This window comes from Trachypithecus francoisi, unplaced genomic scaffold, assembly GCF_009764315.1.
Source record: "Trachypithecus francoisi isolate TF-2019V2 unplaced genomic scaffold, Tfra_2.0 Lachesis_group10, whole genome shotgun sequence".
Taxonomy (NCBI): Eukaryota; Metazoa; Chordata; class Mammalia; order Primates; family Cercopithecidae; genus Trachypithecus; species Trachypithecus francoisi.
Window position 1 is genome coordinate 46,637,721 of NW_022681455.1, and position 7,672 is coordinate 46,645,392.

A 7,672-nucleotide genomic window follows, 5' to 3' on the forward strand; every position below is an offset into this window, starting at 1 on the left:
TTGTGGGAATGTTCATGAGTATAACTTGCTAAAAAAACAATTAAAGGCAATGTCAGTATACAGAGAAAGCCTTAAGAAGTTCTGTTTGAGCCAATAGTTCCACTTCTAACAATCTTTCCTAAGAAAATAATCCAAAACATAGAAAAAATTTGTGCTCAAAGATGTTTATCAAAGTAGTATATATGATATTTTAAATAATTGGGAAGGATCTGAATGTTCAACAATGGGGGAAAGTGTAAATGAATTATGATAAAATTATGCATGGAAATGCTATGCAACTAATGAGAAAAACATTCAAAAAGATTATTGGCCTCATATGAAAGTTATTTTAAATTTTCAGTGAAATGCACAGAGTGCAAAATTCTGTACACAGTTATAATTCCATTTCTATAAAAATATGCATATAAAAATTGAAAAGTACATCAAAATGTTTATAGTTATTGTCAATTGTTCATGGTAATATGTTATTTTAATTCTCTTTTTATACTTTCCTGTGTTTTCCAAAGTTTTTCTAGAAAGCACATATGTCCAAGAAAAAAAAAAAAATTAAAACTTCAGAGCAGAGGGTCCCTAGTTTTCCTGCTGAGTGGACAGGCCTCAGCAGACACTGGAAAATATTCCTAGCCTTCATGAACAAACTCCATGTCCTGCCTGTCACTCACACTTGATGTAAATCCTGATGATGACTCCTTCTTGCACTCCACATCATGCCTATCCTTTCCTCGACCTTGGCTTTGACTTTCACCCTTCTCTGTTTATACTAAAACACCCCTCTGGCAGTACCTCTCCTCTTCAAACCACAGTCTCCTTCCCCCTTCACCAGCTGGACCCAGTTCCATGTCCTGATCAGCCCTGGCCTGACCTGACCCACACTGGTACTGACAACAAATAAGTTACCCCTGAAAAAAACAATCTATTTGTACCAAAGAACAGGGCAAGGAAATACAACATTCTTAATGCATTATATAAACGTATTTTATATGCATTTGGACATCTTTCTTCTCACAGCCATGGTACTATACCAGGCCCACCTATAATTGATTTCTTGTTATTAGTAGGTCCCTATTGTGACAATCATCCTCAACATCTGTGCAAAGCATTCCATTTTTCCGTGCACTTTCACAAACTCACAGTACGTCACCCTTACACCTCTGTAAAGTGGGGAGATTAAGTATTATTTTCCTAATTGTACAGATATGAAAACTACAATTCAGAGACCCGGCACTGAGTGGTTTATTCCCCCTGATCCTAAGGGTGTGCTCTTCTGTAAATAGTGATGATAATACCCACCTCGTGGAGTTGTTGTAAGGATTAAATGAGATAACGTATGTAGCATGCTGAGCAAAGCATCTGGAACAGGGGCAGCATTCAACAAATGCCAGCTCCTATGACTGTTAGGTCGATGGGAAGCTCAAGGTCACATAGCAGGGAAATGACAGCACCAGAATTGAGATCCAGGCTTTTTCATGCCAAGTCCGTGCTCTTTATACTTCATTCCCAACACTGTCTGAGAAGTATTAAGGCATGGCCCATGGCTTTAAAGAAATTATAATATTTTGGAACAGGCAAATCTCAATTACATGATATAATAAAGCAATTATTCCCACAAAGAACTAAGGAAACAGTAATAAAATCTAGGACTTAGTTCTAAAATAATACATTTTTTTTGGTCCAATAGCTACCATTACAATGTCTTTTTATGCATACATTGCAAAGCTTAGGATCCCCGAATTTCATTGCTGGTCTTACAGTAAGTTGAGTATAGAAGATCAGCTATGAAAATAAGGCTGTTTCCATCCATACTATAAAAAAAAATTTTCTGTGGGCATTTTGAACTGCAGGGAGTTTGATCTGTATTTGGAAGCATTTCTTTAACTTCTGGAAAGTACCATTCATGGTCACTCATTTTTAAGGGATTTTTGAAGTTTCCGTTGAGTTTAAAGCTGCTTCTATCTTTAAAAATATTCCTCAACTAATTAATTTAACTTACAATATATGACACCTGGAGGTAGTAACAAGCGAAAAGACACAAGAACAGTGAACACTTTATAGGCAGACGCAGAAAACTCTTCAGGAAGACAAAGCATGTATCTGTGCACAGACACACACAGAACAGAAAATCATTCTGTCCCCTCTCTATTCTATGCCATAATAATAGAATCCAGTATGACCAACCATGGCATTACTATTTCTTTATTTACAGCAATATTGGCCTCCTTATAAGCTGGCAAAAGAAGAATTGAAAACTCTGTGTTGTGGGAATGTTAATGCTTCTCTATCTCTGAGAAGGTAACCTATTAATGAATACTTGAGAGACGCACATTTTGAAAGTTATGTAATGTGCTGTGTGTTTTTATACTACCAACATACATTTCTTTCTTAGATAAATAGATGATACTCAACCAAGAGGTGGCCCCTATCAAAATTATGAAGTAGGAAACTTTGTCTTCAGAAACACTCTACCTTTCCCTCTCTACATGTCATTTACCCTAGGGGCAAAGTGTGGGACCGCCATTTCCTAAGCACCTTCACTGAGACGGACTTGTGCTGGTGCCTGGTTTATAGTACCTGCTTCAATCCTCACAACAATCTCACAATATGTGCATTAATTGCCCCAGTTTCTCAGACATGAGGAAACTCTGGTAGAGTTAAAGTAACATGTCTAAAGAAAAGAAACTGGTAAGTGACAATGGAGATTCCTCTACTTTAGTGCCCATGCAGGCAGGGTTGTCCTTCCAGAAGCAAGCTTCCCCAACCTCAGGCACTCCCATTAGCTCTGCAAAATGGATCAGTTCACACCAAGCTATTAAGGAGAAGCCACCATTTGTGTTAATCCTCTTCGAAGTATTTCTGTGCTCTAAGTGATCAGACAGGTACGACCTTAACCCGAACCAACGGTTCCAGTAGCAGAGAATTTGAGAAAGCAAACAGCAAGACTTCAGAATGTCAAGACTCCCTAGAGAGCATCTAACCAACCTCTTGTTCCATGAATATACAGATTTAAAATAATGAAAGCCTGAGATGGGATGTGACATTGCAAACATTACACAGCAAATCAGGTGTAGAGCCCAGTCAAAAGCCAGGATTCCTATCTCAGTCTAGTTCTCTTTTATGGCGTCAGCCACAAATATCCAAACCTAGGGCAAAAACATATTCCAGGATAAAAAATAATTATTTTAATGCATTAATTCACGTTGGTAATTCAGAATGCTGGTCAGAGCCTGGGCTTCAATTCTAGGTGCACTTCTTACAAACTGTGTGACCTACGTATGATATCCTCTCTTTGCCTTGGTTTTCTTGTCAGTCATCTGAGAATAACAACAGTGCCTGCCTCATAAGGTTAGTGGGAAGATCAGATGTAATAAACCATGTACAGTTCTAACTTCCTTGTGCTCAGTATGTAGTAAGCACTGAATAAATGTTAGATATTATCATTATTATCCCTGTTACCACTAGTAGTAGTTCAAATAACTGAGTTCATAGTATCACTTTTGGGGATAAAGGTAGAAACAACTTCCTGTTATTGTCTCTCCTTCTTCTCTAAAAGCAGCTTTACGCAGTCTCAGAAATGAAGGGAAATGAGATCAGCAGAAGGTGGGCACCAGAAATGAAGAAATTACATGTGAAAATAAAAGTGCCTACTGAACATTTTCATTTGGTGGTTCAAAATAAAAATTCTCCATGTTTCTTAAGTCTGCTCTTACTTACTCCCTAACTCAGTTAAAAGCCTGACCATCCTCTAGACATCTAAGCTTCTCCTTCCATACCACCATCCACTTGGTGACCAATGCTACTGATCCTCCCCCTGAAATGGCTCTGTATAGATCTCTTCTCTTTCCTCCAGGCCATCTGGTTCAGGCACATTTCATTTTATGAGTTTTTGTTTTTGTTTTGGGGTTTTTGTTTTGTTTTGGCCTGTGCCACTCCAATGGTCTAAAATTTCCTCATTCCTTTTTGCAACCCCACCTCCTCACAACTCCAAAGTCGCTTTTGCAACATGTAAGTGAGATGAAATCATTTCTACCACTAAAGGCCAGATGATTTCTCCTCCTTAGCAGGGTATATTCACAATCCAGCCTCAGTGAAACCTTTCTAAACATTCCCATCTTCCCTCAGAACATGTAGGGGTCCTCTGAATGTGACCTTTCTGCCATGTGTGTATGCTGTTCCTTCAATGTGGAACACCCAGCCCCTTCTCTAGACAACTCCTACCACCTATTGGGATCCAGACACAATGTAAACTCTTCCAGATTCCTTCCACTCTTTCTTTTGTTGGCTCCCACTAAACTTGTTTCTATCTTCATTAAACACTCATGATGTTGAATCATTATCATTTATTTTCTTCTCCTTTTCTGCTAAATTGATTTCTGGGAGGCATGGGCCTCATCCTTTTAGCCTCTGGCACAGGACCTAGAAAGCACACAGTAGGTGCCCAACAAATAATTACTGATTCGATTGAATGGATGCTACAGAAAGTAAAATGAACAGGAAAATGAGACCTCGGAGACTATCAATGTACTATCAATGTTAGTCTCAATAAAAATAATTTGTGATATGTATGACTATCTGCAAATGATTATGCAAGTGGTTTTTAACACTGTGATGTGCACTTGCAAATGAGAAAGCTCTCTAGTTTCCACTTCTGTCTGTTGAATGTTCATCACTGGAGAAAGAGTCATGTCCTGCCAAATTTAGGTGAGTTCTGGAGGACCTGCACACATTAAGCATTTTGAGAGCTCTTAGAATCATGTAGCTTTAGATGAGAACACTTTTCCCTCACAAAATTCTATGGACTGGACTCAGGTAGTAGATGCTCAATAAATGCTGATTTGATTTGCAGTGGAATTAAAATCAAAGTGCAACTCACATTTTAGACTAATTCAACTCAATGGCTGATCATAATATAATAGCTCTAAGGCTAAAGAAAATCAATGAGTATGCTGAAAAGCAGCCAAATGCTTACTCCCCTGCCTAGTTCCACCATCAGTGCTGACCTGCCTCTTGATCCTTCCCAGCTTTTGGGTATTTCCAGCTTCACTGTGCCCCCAGAATGCAGAGGCCGGTTAGCAAGTGTTGCGTGGTGCCTTGTGATACATTTGTTCTTTGTTTTGAAGTTGATGTAATAAAGGACCATAAAGATGTGAAATTTGAGTTGCACTGTTAAAGTTATCCTACATTTCCTAAAGCCTCCCCTCTGTATGGTAAGTGAAATTCTGGCTGAAGGGAGACAGAAGTGTGAGCTGGAATGCTGTGATATCCCTTCATCTCCAATTGTGGAAAATTGTGGGAATGTGTATTAAAGGAATCCCAGAAACTTTTGTTTTTACTAAATTGAGACTTAAAAAAAAAAATTCATTTGGCAGTTGAACACCTCTATCCCATTGTAAGAAACAGGAAAGATTCAAAGCATGCACTCTGCTATAATTCATTCTGGGATAAGAAAAAGGCAGAAGTGCCTTGAAGAATAAATCATTAACTAAAAGGCAAACCCAGGCACCCTGGAAACCAGCGAGACCTGGAGGCGGCCAAGGGATCAGGCGGCTGGGATTTGCCTGTTCCCTCTAGTGACTTCTGGAGCGAAGCATCCCACAGGCAGAACGAACCCGGCACACTGCGCTCCAGTCCATTTCACTTTTCAAACTTGAAGTTATTTTTAGATGACCCAAGCCCGCTAATCCCAAGCAGGACAATTCTCAGCCCGCTGCACCTCAGCGCACCTATCATCTCCCCAGCCTCTGCATTTGGAAAGAAGGGGGGTCTCTCGATCTTCTTTGCTCTCTGCATCCAGTTAGCTAGCCTCTTCTAGCCCCCTCTCTAAGCCTCAGTCTCGGGGATCACAGGCGTCATCCTTGCTCCTTCACTTACGCACCTGCTGCTGCTTCCAGGAAGGCGAATCCCCGGGCCACAGGCAGTGGGGAAGGGGCTCCTTGGGACCCGCGCCCCCTAGAGGGGGGTCGTGGGAGATCTCCGTCCCCACGGCCGCAGCCGGGACTGACCACAGATCTGGAGACAAGCCCCACCCCCGCCGCCGCCCCTGCCCTGCACCCAGACCCGGTCCCGCGGCCAGAACCCCGCCGCGGTCCCCCGGCACGACCCGGGGGCTGCTGTCAGCCCCGGCGGGACGGAGTGCCTGGGCGAGCCTGGCCGGCGCGGTTACATAACCGACCTGCTGGGCGTCAGCGATGCGCCGGCGGAGGCGGAGGCGGAGGCGGCGGCTGGGGCGTCCGCTGGGGCCAGCTGCTACAGCGCGCGGCGCTGCCTGCTCACCTGCCCGCCGGTGCGAGCGCGAGGGGGCGGTGCGGTGCCCGTGGGCCTGGGCGTGAGGCCGTACGCGGCGCGGCGCGCCCCGCCTCCCGCTCTTTGCGGCCGTGGGTCGGTGGGTCTCTGCGCGCTGCCCGCTCCTCCCCGCAACCTCCGCCGCCGTCACCCGGGACAAAGCGGCTCCAGGGAGGGGCTGAGCCGGAGGCTCTAGCAGGAGCCGGCGGAGATGGGCGCGTCCCCAGCTCCGACTCATCGGGCCAACCTCCAATCAGACCCACGGAAACCGAAAGCCCCTGTCTGGCCTCCTCTCATCTCCTCCCTCCTGACCCGGTGCCCTCCCCGGTCTCCCACCCACCGCACCTCCGGGGCTCTCACCCTGCCCTCAGCCCCGCACCCCCTCCTTTCCACTTCAGGTGCCCGGGAAGGCGCAGGAGCCTCCGGGGACCTGACGTGGGAGCCTGGCCGCAGGAGTCCCGGCCTCAGCCGGGAGAGGCTCCTCGGGGTCCCATACTAAGCTGAGGGTGAGGGGGCAGCCCAGAAGAAATGGGCAGAGAAGCAAACTGTAGTTGGGGAGTACTGGGAGAAAGACTCTTCTTACCAGATGTCTGAGTCCCCCGACTCTGGCTAACTGAGGAAATGTCGGGGAGCCCCTGGTTGGTTTCCCCGGGCTTCTGCACTTGGTGGGCGCTGGCGCCCTCTGGCTGGAGTCCTGCGCCGGGCCCAGCCCAGGCCGCTGAAGGTGCCCTGCGCGGGCTTCACAGCTTTGCCGGGATTTGCAGCCATCAGACCTGAGGACAGAAGGGCTGGGGCTGCAAGGACTTCTATTGTGTGAGAGCCGTGACACAGTGAGTGGGAGGTTGGTATCCTACAGCAAACGGGGCTGAAGGTGAAGGGGAATCTAGGGTAGATCTGTTGCTCAACAAAGTTAACCCCAGTAGAAGCCTCTGCTTTACGGAATAAAGCAGTTCAAATGGGCGAGGAAGCCTGTGGCTTACGGGTGACACAGATAGGAACAGGACTGAGTCTCATGGCAAGAGAATGTGAATTATGCAAAAGATCGTAATAGGGAGAGTGCGGGAAATTAAAGGAAGGGGGTATGCAGATCAACCTGAGGGAGGGAGTCGATAACATTTAAATCAGATTTGTGTTCTGTCATCTTTCTAACTGCTACATAAATAAGCCGTTTTCTTTTTGCTTTTTATGCCTTTTGATTTTCTGATAACAATATTACGATTGCACTGAAGCAGTCCATAAGCTTCACAATCATTCTTCACTTACCCAGACACTACGTTGTTTTTTCCCAAAGTTGACATAGAATCACGTTTTTTTTTTCCAACAAAAAAAGGTAGACATTGGCTCTTCTCTCTGATTAATCTGCATTAATATAAACACAACTTCAGAATTGAAAATG

At 44.7% G+C, this 7,672-nt stretch overlaps 1 protein-coding gene across 2 annotated transcripts in view; it reads right to left on the reverse strand.

Annotated features, from left to right (window-relative positions):
• The window catches only part of RCAN2 (regulator of calcineurin 2), a 259,974-nt gene extending 252,919 nt beyond the window's left edge, over nt 1-7,055 (reverse strand). Inside the window, exon 1 of one of the 2 annotated variants that reach the window (XM_033217380.1) lies at nt 6,860-7,055. The gene's annotated coding sequence lies outside the window, so the exon portion shown is untranslated. Of the gene's footprint in view, nt 1-6,166; nt 6,301-6,859 lie in introns of those variants that run through there. The other variant, XM_033217379.1, reaches the window with a different exon arrangement.
• Between the last annotated feature and the right edge of the window lie 617 nt (nt 7,056-7,672).